The sequence below is a fragment of the Ceratotherium simum genome, chromosome 2, assembly GCF_057802395.1.
Source record: "Ceratotherium simum simum isolate JZ-2026a chromosome 2, ASM5780239v1, whole genome shotgun sequence".
NCBI classification, from domain to species: domain Eukaryota; kingdom Metazoa; phylum Chordata; class Mammalia; order Perissodactyla; family Rhinocerotidae; genus Ceratotherium; species Ceratotherium simum.
The window spans coordinates 25,625,973-25,639,702 of NC_141901.1; the positions used below are offsets into that span (position 1 = coordinate 25,625,973).

General features: G+C 35.5%; 1 protein-coding gene across 1 annotated transcript in view; it reads left to right on the forward strand.

Annotated features, from left to right (window-relative positions):
* Positions 1-13,730, forward strand: part of KCNH1 (potassium voltage-gated channel subfamily H member 1) — a 356,052-nt gene that overhangs the window by 102,032 nt on the left and 240,290 nt on the right. The window lies entirely within an intron of this gene.

Here is a 13,730-nt window from a genome sequence, read left to right on the forward strand (position 1 = left end):
TGGCAATCAGTTTCCTGGTGTATCAGTCCAACATGGTTGATGTGTAGAATAAGACATGGGTTAGCTTCTCTGTTTCCATCTGGTGTAAATGTGCTGTGAGCACTGTATGCCTGGATTGGGAAAATTTTTGAGTTGCCTTATCTGAGTGACTTTAGCACATGTTACTCTATTCATGAGAAGCATTTGTTCCAGAAAGCCAAAAGATTATTTAGAAAGAAGGATATAAGACTTCCTATTATAGGATATTCATGAAACCTTCTCCCCAGTTTCAAGTTACCTAATGAAGATATTAACAGTTGTCATTGCAGAAAATGCATAGGTTCTGGAACTAGAGGACCAGGGTAACATCTATAACTAAGCCTCTGTATGTGTATATGTAAATGTAAGTAGCAATATCTGCCTTGTCATAGATGTATGTACACACACACATACACACTCTCTCTGTTTTTCACACACACACATTGCCTAATACACTGTAATGCCTGTTCTCATAGCTTCTTATCTTGTTGCTTCTCAATATATATTGGGTGCCATCTCCTTATGGAGAGCCTAGGATCAGAATAGAGAACTAGATGGACTCTCTCTGCCTATTCCTGCTTATACCTTTCTCATGACCAGATAATTCAGCTGCAACAGACGGAATCTTGCAGCCTCGGATTGTATCAGCAAACGGCGCACATTATTCTTTCCTTTTCTCTGGGCTTCCTGCTGACCCACCTGTTTGTTTGCACGTGCCATTTCTATATTATCTTTCGTCAGTATGCTTTTGTAATGTTACAGTTTCTTAGTTTACAAGACATTTACCCCAACAACCTCCTAGGTTGATTGCTTCCTGATAGTGTATTGGAGGGTAGGGACATTGAGCTATCAACAACATGCTGCCTGTAAATGTCATGTTAGGGTGAGTTAGTTGTGGGAAGATTACTTGAGGCAGCAAGCCCTGTCATCTGTGTGAGCACCCATTATAGAAGGTGATCCTCTCTGATCTACAGGCCCCTCCATTATGGCTGCCTTGGCCTGCCTTGACCTGCGTCTGGGGATCAGGTTTACATTTGAGCTCACATACGTTGTCCAGCTTCCAATTTCATGTTGTACGTTTAGCAATTGTTTCAGACAAGCCTGGACTAAAGCTTGTCAACCCCGAAGGAAACCATTTCAAGGGTAAATGAGATGGAAGAGGTAGACCGAGGAGGACAGACCATATTTAATCCAAATTTGTGAACTAATTTAGCATTTTGTGATATATTAATAATATTGTCAAATTACAAATGTCCTCATTTATTAATAAATATTCTGCCAGAACCTCTTGTTGTTACTTTGTCAGAAGCTAAAGATAGTACAGTAAATATAATAAAACTGCCTTATAGTCTTTAATTTGGATTTCACTAATTAATGTTGCCTCCTGTTAGTATTAATTTCCTGTTAGAAATAATTGATTCATTAAATGCTTAATAATTATCTTGTTTGTGTAAGAAAAGTACTGTGTAGCGTGGGCTGGAGATGGGAGATTGGGGGATCAGTTGAGAAGCCACTATAACTGGTTTTAGTTGAGTGTAACTGGGAAACTTTCTCAGGCTTAAAGCACCAGAAAACACTAAAGCTTGAAATAAAAAGCTTTTGAGGAAAAATTATAAAAATAATATACGAAAAATAATTGAGGTTAGTACATCAAATATATAGGCAAAAGTTTAATATCTATAATATGTTCACAGAAATGAAAAAAAATCAAGATGAGTAGGAGCAAAATGGGAGAATGGAAAATTTACTCAATGGAAAATATAAATAAACAAGAAAATGTTCAACCTTTCTAATAATTAAAAATGGTAAATGAAACAATCATGAGAAATTTAAAATATGGGCTAGCTATTGCTGAATGGGAAAGTTGGCAAATCCTCTCCCAAAAAAGTGACTCGAAAGCTTGACAAAAAAATTGGCAAAAATAACGATTTAAGTGCTCTGGAAATTGACCCAAATTATACAATAATCTGAGAAGCATTTGTATGTAGAAAAACACAGAACTTCAGGTAAGAACAGTGGAAATATGTGGCCTTTTTGCTTGGGGCTTTTCTCATATCCCCTCCTTCCCGCACAGCTCTGTTGGCATGGAGGTTCTGCCAGGGCAAGCTCTGAGGATCAGCAGCTATACTGCTGTAGTCAAAGGGGATTCACTTGATTTGGAGTGGCTGGTGATGCCCACAATCACCAGCATTGTGGGTGGAAGTGACAATCTCAGTGGTAGGGTGAATGGGAAAGGCTACCATCTCTGGTAGCTTGAGGTTGCAGTTGTGATTGGGCCAAGCATATTCCTGACTGAGGTGCAGCAAATACCAGAGAGGGCGCAGACTATCCACATAGTTCTGGACAACCTTGAGGCTATTTGCACGTGCAGAGGAGACACTAAAAGGCCCAGCAGCAAGCACAATACTAGGCAGACTTAAAACAGCTTGAACTTTGAATGCACTCCCCTACCTACACGTAGATTCATTGGCAGAGGATGGAAGCCTTAGGGGCTTGAGTTGTTTGATCACATCTCTGTCTAGTCACTGACTGACTGCCAAGCTATGCAGACAAGGGGTGAACCCTAAGATTCCAGGCTGAAAAATAAAAACAAGAATAATAATAGTTAAAAAAGCAGAACTTAGCAGAGACATCATGACCACACACGATGAGGGAGGCAGATTTCACAGATTTACCTGAGGCAAGTTACTAAACAAACAAACAACAGCAATAACATTCGAGGGGAGGGGAATCAGTATCCAGAGTTACTATGATTATATTATCTCTAATGTCCAGCTTTCAACAAAACATGATGAAGCATACAAAGAACCAGTACAGTGTGACCTCCACTCAGGAAAAAAAGCAGCCGGTCAAAACTGCCTCTCAGTGTCCTCAGATATTGGGTTTGGCAGACCAGGACTTCAAAGAAGTTATATGCATGTTCAAAGAACTACATGAAACTATATTTAAAGAATTAGAGTATGACAACGACTCAACAAATAAGGAGGCAGAAATTATAAAACAGAATTAAATCAGAATTCTGGAGTTGAAAAGTGTAATAGCTGGGGCTGGCCTGGTGGCGCAAGCAGTTAAGTGCAGGCACTCCACTGCGGCGGCCCGGAGTTCGCCGGTTTGGATCCCGGGCACGCACCAAGGCACCGCTTGTCAAGTCATGCTGTGGCAGCATCCCATATAAAGTAGAGGAAGATGGGCATAGATGTTAGCCCAGGGCCAGTCTTCCTCAGCAAAAAAAGAGGAGGATTGGCAGACGTTAGCTCAGGGTCGATCTTCCTCATACACACACACAAAAAGGAAAAGTATAATAACTGAAATAAAAAATTCACTAGAAGGACTAAATAGCAGATTTAAGATGGCAGAAGAAACAATAAGTGAATTTGAAGATCAATCAATAGAAATTATCTAATCTGAACAGAGAGAACAGAGAGAGTAAAGATTGAGGAAAAATGACTGTAGCGAAAGACAAAGTAAAAATTGTGAAAACTGCAAGAGAAAATTACTAATGGGCTTACTGATACAATTAAAGGCTGACTTCTTAACTGAAACAGTGGAGGCCAGAAAACAATGGAATGACCTATTCAAAGTGCTAAAATTAAAAACAAAAACAAATTCTGTTCAACCAAATTCAATCAAGAATTCTGTATCTATCAAAACTATCCTTCACAAATGAAAGTAACATAAAGACATTCCCAGTGAACGAATACTGGGAGAACTGGTTGCTGGCAGACACGCCTTACAAACCATACTAAATGAAGTCCTTTAGAATGAAAGGAAATGACATTAGATTTAACTTGAATCTCCAGGAAGAAAAGAAGGGCATCAGAAATGGTAAATATATGTGTTAAAAAAGACTTTTAAATATATCTTTTTATTATTTCTTCTCCTAACTTCCTTAAAAGACATAGATTGTATAAAGCAATAATTATAATCATGTATTGTTGAGTGTATAACATATATAGATGTGATATGTATGACAATAATCTCTTTAATAATAGAGGAAGAGGCAACACATCAAAAAGATGAAGAACATGCTATCTATGAGATTAGCTGTACTCTGATAACAAAGATAGACAAAGATATAAGAAAAGAAAACAACAGGCCAATATCCCTTATGAACATAGACCCAAAACTCCTCAACAAAATATTAGCAAACCAAATCTGGCAACATGTAAAAATAATTATTCACCATGACCAAAAGGGATTTATCCCAGGAATGCATGGTTATTTTAACATCCAAAAATTAATTAATGTAATATGTGTACTAATAAAGGATAAAGGCCACACGATCATCTTAATAGATGCAGAAAATGAATTTTAAAAAATCTAACAAACACCCATCTATGATAAAAACTCTCAACACACCAGAAATCAAAAGGAAGTCCCTCAACCTGATAAAGGGCATCTATGAAATACCTACGGCTAACATCGTAATAGTGAAAAACTATTATCCCTAATATTTGTAAGAAAGAAATGAAGGAAGGAAGGAACAAAAGAGGCACCCAGATTGGAGAGAAAGAAGTAAAGTTCTCTTTATTAACAGATGAAATGATTCTGTGTGTAGAATATTCCAAGGAGTCTACAAATTACCAGAACTAATAAACAAAGTTAATAAGATAACAGGATAAAAGATAAATCAATACAAAAATCAATTCTATTCCTATATACTAGCAACAAAAAATCCAAAAAAGGAAATTAGGAAAACAATTTTATTTACAATAGCATCAAAAAATAAAAGCTGGAGGACTCATACTAATCGATTTCAAAACTTGCTTATAATGCCACAATAATTAAGAATGTAATATGCACAAAGATAGACATATAGATCAAAAGAACAGAATTGGGAATTTGGAAATAAACCTTTACATTTCTGATCAGCTGATTTTCAACAAAGATGCTAAAACAATCCACTGGGGGAAAGGATAGTCCTTTCTACAGATAGTGCTGAGACAATTAGGTATCCTTATCCCTTTCTCATACCACACACCAAAATTAACTCAAAATGAATCATAGATCTAAATGTAAGAGTTAAAACTATAAAAGTTCTAGAAGAGAACATAGGAGAAAACTTATGTCACTTTGACTTAGGCAAAGAATTCCTAGATACAATGCCAAAAGCACAATACATAAAAGAAAAAAATGGATAAATTTAACTTTATTAAAATTAAAAACATTTGTGTTTCAAAAGACACTTGAAGAACACAAAAATACAAGCCACAGACTGGGGGAAAATATTTGTAGATTATATAACCAATAAAACACATGTATCTAGAACATATAAAGAACTCATACAATTCCATAATAGATAAACAAGCTAGTTAAAAATGGGGAAAAGATTTGAAAAGACTTTTCACCTAAGAAGGTATGCAAATGGCTAATAAGCATGACTAAAGATCCTTAACACCACTAATCATTAGGGTAATACAAATTAAAATGAAAATAAGATTTGTCTACTCACCCACCATAATAAAAAAGACAATATCAACTGTTGATGAAGAGGTGATGAAATTCAAACTCCCGTACATTGCTAGTAGGAATGTAATAAAATGGTATAGCCACTTTAAAAAATAGTTGGGCAATTTCTAAAAAGTTAAACAAAAATTTGCCACACAATTGAGAAATTCTACTCCTAGATATCTACCCATGGTGTGTGAAAGCATATGTCCACACAAAAGCAAGGTATGCAAATGTTCATAACAGCATTTTTCTTAATAACAGAAAACCTGGAAACAATACAAATGTCCATCTGGTGAATGAATACACTTTTTGGAAGATATTGGAAATGTACTAAAGCTGGATTGTGGTGATGGTTGCACAGCCTTATAAATTTACTGGTAATCATTGAACTGCATGCTTACCCCCAAATGGTGCTCATTTCTTGGGAGGGTGTGGTGAAACTTACAAACTCATACTTTGAAAATTGTTGTGAACTTTTGGGAAAATAATGAAGCAATAAATGGCAAGAAAAAATATATTAATATATTAATGTAAACTTTTGGACTTACCTCACTCTTAAAAATATTCATTTGAAAATAATTCGAAGGAAGAAAAAAATCCTATGTGCATGGAATATGCCTTGTAGCATTACCTCTAAAAATGCAACAGTGGAAACAACCTTATAGTCTCATAATAGTGAAATGGTTAACACATCATTTGGATGAAATATTATGTTTTCTTTTAAAAATAGCTACAAAGACTGACATGGATAAATATGTACAGTATTCTCATAATCAAAGAAAACAGGCTTTAGATTTATATGTTTGCTATAATTAAATTGTGTAAAATTATGTATACTGGGCCTACACTGGAAGGGAACGTTACCTGTATAGTTGACTCTTTTTACCTTTTGAAAGTTCCGTTACTCTTGCTATAAAATTGTCAAAGTAAAACAAATATGACACTATAAGGAAAAAAATTTTGACAAACAGTATTGGAGACATTTAAATTTAAATAGAAAAGATGGGATGGGTGGATAGGAGTTCTGTTTTATACGTTCAATTGACATGATTTTGTGGTTGATTAGGATATGGGGTTGAAAGAGAGAAGAGTCTCTGTTGACAATGAATTTCTATCTATCTCAGAAGATGGTGATTCCATTAATAGAACAAGAGTATGGATATGAAGCAAATAAGTCTAGGGGTCACAGGCAAAGAAAGGGGTCTCATTTTTTGTTATGTTATTAAGTATGCACCTGAAATTAAGGTATTCAAGTTATGTGATTTCCCTTTTGGATATGTTGAGTTTGAAGTGCCACTGTGATTTCCAGGTGGAGATATCCGAGGGTCAGAATGAAATTGGTGTGTAGAATTTTGGAAAGAAGTTGGATAGATATGGAAATCATATGCATGTGGGTGCTAGAGAATGAGGAAAAGTCATTGAAGTTGATGATTAGGCATCATTGTGACATGTGAGAGAGCCATGAAGTAGATGATGGATGCTGGATGTCAAGGGTCAAGGGTAGGGGACTAAGTAGATGGAAGCAGACAGCCAGTTTAACTGTTCTTTTGAGACATGTGGACGTGAGTGGAAGCAGAGAGGTGAGACAAAACTCAAGTCAGTAGGAAGCAACACTGTAGAAAGTATTTGTTATAGAGATTTTTCTTAAGATTTTTAGGCTGAAATTTTCCTGTTACTTGAAGAACCACCTAGACTCATTACTACTTGAATGCACTTCAGCCCTCCTTTGACTTTAATGCATACTTGCCTGGCAGATATAGACCTTTTCCAACGAAGCAAACACAATTTCATTGTGTTCTGTAACTGAAATGATTGTTGCCCTAATGATAATTTTCTACCGTGGTGAGAAAAGAATTTTAAAAATCAATTTCTCATTTTACTGCCTCTTACAATGACTGTCTTCATCAGAAAACAAACTAGCTTGCCAATTTTGACAGCTTCTTTGTTAAAAGCAGGGCTTTTTCTTTTCTTTTCTCCCAGCATATAAATAAGCCTTTTTAAAAGTAACTTGAGGGCAACTGAAAATCATTAAAGAGATAGAGAGGTTTCCAGATGAGGACCGACAAAAAGATTAAAACTCCTTAGTCTGAAATTACAAAGGTGGAGCGGGACAGAATTGAAGTCTAAATTGACAAAAGTGGTGGGGAAACACAGTCTGGTCCCCAAGTCTCAGACACCAGAATGGGAAGCAGTCTTTTAGATGATAATACCTACCTTGTGGGGTCTTTGCAAGTCTTAAGAGATACTGTATATAAAAGTGCTTCGTAATCCATCAAGCACTATTCAAATGTATGATATTATTATTAGAACTTGGTGCGTGGTGTTTTGGGGGAAAATAATAGGAAAATAACTGCTTTATAGTTGGGTAAGGAGTATGAACCAATAGAGCATCACAGGCTATGCAGCTGAGTAGATTTTTTTTTTTCCTGAGGAAGATTTGCCCTGAACTAACATCTGTTATGTTCTTCCTCTTTTTGCCTGGGGAAGATTCACCCTGAGCTGACATCTGTTGTCAATCTTCCTCTATTTTGTATGTAGGTCGCTTCCACGTCATGGCTGCCGATGAGTGGTGTAGGTCCATGCCCGGGAACTGAACCCAGGTTGCTGAAGTGGAGATGCTGAATTTAACCACTAGGCCCTGGAGCTGGCCCCTGCACCTGCGTAGATTTTTAAGGACCAGTAGGTCTTTTCTGTACCTTCCCTTAACCCTGCAGGTGAACTCATCACATCCATTTGTTAAAGACCCAATAATGGATTGTATGGACACTAAACTCACCATTTTGCTCAGTATATAGCATTTTTAAAGCTCCTTTAAGTTATACAATACTATATATTAGAAAATAAATTCAGATAATGTAAAAATCTATAAATATTTAACAACTCACTCTCCATAAGAAAAAAATATCCAATTTGCAGAGTTTGCTAATTTCCATGGTATAAATACTTCCTCCATAACTGATTTCAGGCTGCCAGCGTGAGGGCACTGAATGTCATTTGGGAAGAGATGCACATCATTATATAATATGTTCATTCCATCCTGATACAACAGAAGTAAATGACCTTCAGAGCAAGGATAATAGTAAAGTGGAGTAAAATAGAAAGCAATGTGTTTTGAATATTTATTACTTTTGCTTTTAATATAATTCATTTAACTTTAAGTTTATATAATTTTATTTTTAGTATTGGCTGTGTTTAACAACCAGCTCTCAAAATTGTTGAAAATTTAACAATTGCTTACTTGAGCTGCTGTGAGCTGGCTCAAGTATATGATGCGCTGAATAACTATGGGTCACAGAAGAACTAATAATGTAGATCAGAAAATATTTATACCTATAAGATGATGAATATGCTACATATCAAAACTCATGGTATGAAGCTAAGGTATTACTTAAATGGCAATTTAAAGTATTATATGCTTCTATTAGTAAAGAAGAAAGATTAAAAAATAATGAGTAAGCAGTCAAGATAGCAAAAAACAACTGAATAAATCTTTAAAAAGTAGAAAGAAGATAATAAAGGTGAAAGTGAAAATTAAAGTAATAAAAAAATGCACAGGCAAGATCGTCAATGTGTGTTGGTTCTTTGAAGAGACCCACAAAATTGACAAAACTTTGCATTAATCTAGAAAACAAGAGAAGGCACAAACAAAACAGCAAAAATAAGGCATTTATACAGATGTAGTAGAGATTTAGGGCAGAGTAAGAGAAAATGAAGGACTTATAGCAATATGTCTGAAAACTTAGGTAAAATAATAAAATTCCTGAGGGGGAGGATTTAAAATTGACTTAATAAAAAAATATAGAAAACCTGAATTGTCCTATTACCATTAATAATTGAAGGGGTATTTAATAAACTTCTAATAAAGAAAACATCAGCACCAGGTGATTTTATAGATGAATCCTACCAAATTTTCGGGATACATATCATGGTAGTCTTACATAAAGTTTTTCAGAAAATAGGAAAAGGAGGAATACTTCTAATTCTTTCTATAAGGCCAGTAAAATCACAGTACCAAAACAAGCAAGGATGGGATGGGAAAGTAAAATCACAGGTCAAACTCATTCACGAATATGGATGTAAAATTCATAACCAAGTAAGAGGAAATAGACTGCTATGCTGTACAGAAAAAGTAATATGTCATAACTAAGTTGGGTTTGTTCCAAGAATGCATAGGTAGTTTAATATTAGAAAATTTATAAATCTAATTTATTAAATTAACAAATGAATGGAGAGAACCTATATGTATAATTATCTTAAAAATGCAGAGAAGGGAATTTATTAAAAGTCAACACCCATTCATGATCAACACTCTTAGCAAATCTGGTAAAAACCTCTGAAAACATCATTCTAATAGGGACATTTTAGAAGCATTTTCTTTAAAATCAGGAATGAGACAATGATGCTCACTGTCACAGCTTCAAATCGACATTGTACGAGAAGTCCTTATCAGTAGAGTGAGAGAGAAAGAAGAAATAAGCAATGTAAAGGTTGGGAAGAAACAAAAGAAGAAAAATTAAGTGGGAGGATATTCTCTAGCAAATATCAAGACTTTCTTGTAACAACATGGTAACTGGAACAAAGTAATATTGATGCAGGATAGACAAATTGGCTGATGGAACTGAATAGAAACAGGCCCACATATATGGAAGTCTGATAATGAACAAAGGTAGCATTGCAAATCACTGGGGAATAAGTGGTTCTGGGACATTTGATTATTTGTATGGGTAAAATGATATTGGTTCTTTTCCTCATACCACACATAAAAATAAACTCCAGATAAATTGTTGACATAAACGTGAAAAGCAGAACTTTAAAACATTTAGAAGAAAATGTAGAAGGACCTCTATGATCTTTGGATCGCAAAGGGTTTCTTAAAGCAGTTACCAAAACAGTTAACCATGAAAGTTTGATGTGTTTGACCCCATTAAAGTTAAGAATTTCTATTCAGCAAAGACAGCATGAGGAAAATGAAAAGAAAAGTTATCAGTTGAGAAAAGATATTTTAAAAACTTATAATCATTAAAGTATAAGTACCCAGAATATATTCTTTTTAAAAGCTCAATGAAACAATAAGAAAAAGGCAAAATACCAGTAAATTAATAGGCAGAGCAAATGAATGGGCATTACATGGAAGAGGAAACACAAAAGGTCAACAACATGGGAAATAATGCTCTAGCTTATTTGTGATGAGAGAAATAGAAATAAGACTGCAAAAAGATACTGTTACATGCTCGATAGATCACAAATTTTTTTTACAACATCACTGGCAAGAATGTGATGAGACAGTATAAAATCCAGCAGTCCTACTCCTAGAGTCCCTAGAATCTCATCCAAAGGTGCATCAAGGGACATGTTCAAGGATGTTCACAGCAACATTTCTAAGAGTAAAAACCTGGAAACAACCCAAATCTCCGTCTTTGGGAAAATAGGTAAATACATTGTAGTATATTCACCCAATGGAGTGTTACTTAGTGGTAAAAATGAATAAACTTCAGTTATCTGCAGCAACATGGCTGAATGTTAAAAATATAATGTTTAGTAAAATCAAATCAAAACTTGGGAGAATACATAAGGTGTATTTATTATGTTTATAAAGCTCAAGAACAAGCAAAACTCAATAACATTATTTAGGGATCCATATACTTGTTAAAAGTGGGGAGAGAGAGAGAGAGACAGAGACAGAGAAAATTAGCCCTAGACTAAACACTGCTCTGGTCCTGCCTAATAAATCTTAAAAGCAAGGCCTGACGAGATCAAAGAATGTCAAAGTAACTTAATGGTGTCCCAAAACAAAGCTAAGTAATATTTATAGGAATACAAAAATATCCAGCACTCAATGGGGTAAATTCACAATGTCTGACAACAAATAAAAAATTACCAGTCAAGCAAAGAAACAGGAAAATATGATGCATAATGAGGATAAAATCTAGTCAATCAAAACCAACCCAGAAATGATACCAATGGTAAAATTAGCAGACAGACAAGGCATTAAAACAGTTATAATTGTATTATATGTTCAAGAAAGAAAAGACTGAGCATGTTAAGTGGAGTCATCAAAGATATAAAAAGACCCACATCAAACTTCTAGAGATGAAGATTACTATATCTAAAGTGAAAAATATGCTGGATGGGCTTACTAGTAGATTAGAAATTATAGAAGAAAAGATTAGTAATCTTGAGGACATTCTAATAGAAACTATCCATAAAAAAACACAGGAAAAAAACACCTAAAATAAATTCTGCTTTTTGAAAGATGCTGGTAAGAGAATGAAAAGGCAAGCCACATACTAGGAAAAAAAATATTTGCAAGTCACATATCTAATAAAGGATTTGTACAAAAATATTGAAAGAACTCTTAATAATAAAAAAAATCTAATAAAAATGGCCAAAAGATTTTAATAGACACTTGATCAAAGCAGATATAAAGATGGAAAATTAGCACATGAAAAGATGCTCAACATCATTAATTATCAGGAAATGAAACTAAAACTACAATGAGATACCACTACACACCTACAGAATGGCTAAAATTGAAGACTGACCACACCAAATGTTGATGAGGATGTGGAGGAACTGGAACTCGCATACGCTGCTGGTAGGAATGTAAAATAGAACAATCATTTTGGAAAACAGTTTGGAAGTTTCTTAAAAAGTTAAATATATACCTATTATATGATCTAGCTATTCAAATTTCATTCGCCAAGGAGAAAAAATGGCATATGACCATATAAAGATTTGTACACAAATCTTTTTAGCAGCTGTATTTGTATTTTATTTAACTGGGCAATCCAAAAGTCCATCAACAGGTAATGGGTAAGCAAATTGTGGTACATTCATGTAGTAGAATACTACTCAGCAATATAAAGGAATGAACTGTTGATACATGCAACAACATAGATGAATTTCAAATACTTTTGTTGAGTGAAAAAAGCCAGAGAATGTACTGTATGATTCCATTATATAAAATTCTAGAAAATACAAACCAATCTATAGTGGGAGAAAGCAGATCAGTGGTTGCCTGAGGCAAGAGGTGGAGAGAGCAGGCCGTGGGATGGGAGATTACAAAGGGGCAAAAGAAACTTTTAGGGTGCCGAATATGTTCATTATCTTGATTGTGGTGATGGTTTGATGGATATGCAAAAATTATTAATTATGCCTCAGTAAATTTTTGTGTAAAGCGAGAAAATAAATAGTCCAAAATTTATGATAGTAGTTACCTTAGGAGAAGATTGGGAAGGAGCACATAGGTAGATGCAATGGGATCGGTAATGTTCTAGTTCTTAGATTAGGTAGTGGGTTTGTTGTTTTTATACTACATATATGTCTTAAAAATTCTTTTGTGTATGTGAAAATTAAATAATAGATTTAATAAAATGCTAGTGGTGGTGAAGAACATTCCTGACAGAGAGAGCCTCTTGTACTAAGTTATGAGGTAAGAGAAAGCATGACTCATAAGGAAACCTGCAAGTATTCCAGTGTATCTGGAGCTGGGAGCGGAAGACGTCAGTAGGAAGAGAGAAGATGTGGGAGGTTGGCAGGTACCGGCTAAGAGAGGGCCTTGAATGCTGTACTGAGGGACTTGAACTTTACTTCAGACACTGGGAAGACACTGAAGGATTTCATACAGGAAGGAGATGGGATTGGATTAGAATTTTAGAAAGAATCCTAAATTTCTCCTTGTGGAGAGTAGATTGAAGGGAGTTACACCTGAGCCAGGGAGACCAGCTGAAATCTGTTGGAGTAATCCATGCAAGAGAAGATGGGAGCTGTGGAAATGAAGACAAAGGGATGGATTCAAGAGATTGCCAGAAAAGTAGGAGAAAAACCACGAGAGAGTTGTCATAGAAGCCGGGGGGCGGATTTTAAGAAAGACATAATCATCAACAATAGTACATAACGTGGAGAGATCAAATACGCAGGACTGAAAAGCTCCTCTCAGTAGATCTGACAGAAGTCCTATGGTGAGAACAGCCTGAGAGGGGTACTGAGGATGGATGCCAGCTCGCCCTGGATTCAACTTGAGTGGTGAGAAAGGGGAGACCTTACGTGAGAACTTCTATTTCCAGAAACTGGTCTGTGCCTGGAGGGAGGGAAAGACTTGTTTATATTCAGAGGTAAGTGGGAGAGGTTGAAGACACCATAGATAGAGAGGGAAATGATGGAGTTCCCTGACTTGGGAATACAGAGCAGAGTGGAGGGTTCAGCCTTGAAATGAGGAAGGCTCATGTCTTCCTCTAAGCCTCTAGAAAAGAGGCAAGAGT